Here is a 2,140-nt window from a genome sequence, read left to right as displayed (position 1 = left end):
AGATTGTGTTGGTGACATTGGGTTATCATGCACAGAGCTGAGTTTACAGGTCCAAAGACAGCCAAATTTCTTCTGTCCCACAGTTCCAGTTTCTTTTTTAAAAAGTACTAAAATTTTCAAATATCATCACTTACTATCTTTTAACAATCCGCAAACGAATTAAATTGACATATAATCACTCTAAAAGGCTTTCAAATTAGATGATAAAACAGGCCCCCATGAAGTAAATTTGCTTTTATTTTTAAAATTATTCTAAAAGCCTTGTGCTGGCTGGTCACACCTATAATCCTATCTACTCTGAATATTTGCTCAGGAGACTGAGATCTGTGGATAACACTTGGGAGCCAATCAGGGTCAAAAAAAAAAAAAAAACTTCATGAAATTATTTTTCAAAATGTTTAATGAACTAGCAAAGAGCCAGGAATTGAGATGCAGCTCATATAGTAGCTCACCAATCTAGACAGGAAAGGACTAGCAAGACCTTGAAGCCCTGATTTTATACTCTGAGCACGCCAATATACATGCATGGAGTGTGTTCGCATGCACGTGTGTGTTTGCTTGTGCGCTGCCGCACTCACACACACACACACACACACACACACACATACACACAAATTTATTCAAATTACCTTCATATCAGTGTTCTGCATTCACTTCTTTGTTAACGATATTATATGGGTAAAATAGAGGAAATAAACTCTTCCATCTCAGAACAATTTTATGTTTTTTATTGTAATAATACTGTGCAGAGTGGTCATTTACATGAACAAGGAAACTAGTATGTTTCCTAACAAGCATTGTTACCTCCTCCTTTATATTTCCCCTACCATCCCTTCCCTCCCACCTCCACAAGTACACTCCCCTCCCCCTTCCTTCCTCCGCCAAAATTGTAAAGTTCATTTTTCAACATAGTGTCTTGTGCATCTTATAGTTACAATGGGTTAACCTGTATCCCTATTTGAGCATTTTTTCCCTTCCCCTCCCCAAATTAGAGAAGCATACATACAATATGTAAGTGCACCAACTTCAAATACAGAGAAAACAGGGGTTATAGCGTGGGGATAAACACAAATAAACAAAATAAATGACATCGCACATTATAAGTACGTTAGAAACAATAGCAAGAAACAAAAAAAAACACTTGTGTCCCTATCTTGAGGTTCAATTTCTTTAACATCATCTTATCTGGTTATATGCACATATCTTTTGAACTTTTCGGCTTATCCCAGACATACATTCGTCATTGACAATAAGGGAAATCATCGGACCTATGTTTCTTTGGACTTGGCTTAATTTACTCAATATTTTTTTCTGTTTCCTAACAAATTGGGAGATATCATTCTTTCTGATGGAGACATCGAATTCCATTGTGTATATATACCACATTTTCTTGATCCATTCATCTAATGGGGGCATCTGGGTTGGTTCCATATCTTAGCTATCATAAATAATGTTGCAATAACCATAGTTGTGTTGGTAGTTTTAATATGGTCTTGTTCATGATCATTTGGGTAAATCCCCAAAAGTGGGATTACTGTGTCATAGGGGAGTTTCATGTGGAGTCTTCTGAGGAACCTCCATACTGCTTTCCAAAGTAGTTGAACAAGTTTATACTCCACCAAGAATGCAGTATGGTTCCTTTGTGGCCACATACCTTTCAGCATCTGTTGTTGTAAAAATATGGAAGGTTCCAAGAATTTGCATGTCATCTTTGTACAGGGTGCATGCTATTCTTCTCTGTATCAATACAATGTTAGTGTATATGATGCTAATTTGAGCACAGAACATTTTTTATATATAAAGCATAATTTTATTGATTTCATTAAACTAGACAATTCAACAAAAAGCAAGTTCAAAAGAACAGTTGTGAAATTTTAGAATCATGTATTTCTTACATAAGCACACATTTAAGAATAAAATCAAGATAGACATGTCAAAAACAAAATAATTCCAGATATTTGTAGTTCAAGAGATGTGTAGGAGGAAGAATTCAATTATTCTATACAAGGCACCTGTCAAAATGAACATTGAAGCAAATGTTAAGTTTTGTTAAACGTTTTAATGTTTTAAATATGCTTAATTTTGGGATTTTGCTTATATATGCCAAAAATAGGACTGTTTGCCAGGTATAAAACTTTTC

General features: G+C 35.0%; 1 non-coding gene across 1 annotated transcript; it reads right to left on the bottom strand.

Moving 5' to 3' along the window:
* Positions 1-1,674: 1,674 nt before the first annotated feature.
* Positions 1,675-1,781, bottom strand: LOC122102957. The gene has a single exon (XR_006146652.1). It is a non-coding gene; the product is annotated as a U6 spliceosomal RNA (small nuclear RNA).
* Between the last annotated feature and the right edge of the window lie 359 nt (positions 1,782-2,140).

This window comes from Dipodomys spectabilis, unplaced genomic scaffold (assembly GCF_019054845.1).
Source record: "Dipodomys spectabilis isolate Male_0828 unplaced genomic scaffold, ASM1905484v1 ptg001101l, whole genome shotgun sequence".
Lineage (NCBI taxonomy): Eukaryota > Metazoa > Chordata > Mammalia > Rodentia > Heteromyidae > Dipodomys > Dipodomys spectabilis.
Note: the sequence above shows the minus strand (reverse complement) of the source record. Positions and strands in the feature narration are given on the sequence as shown.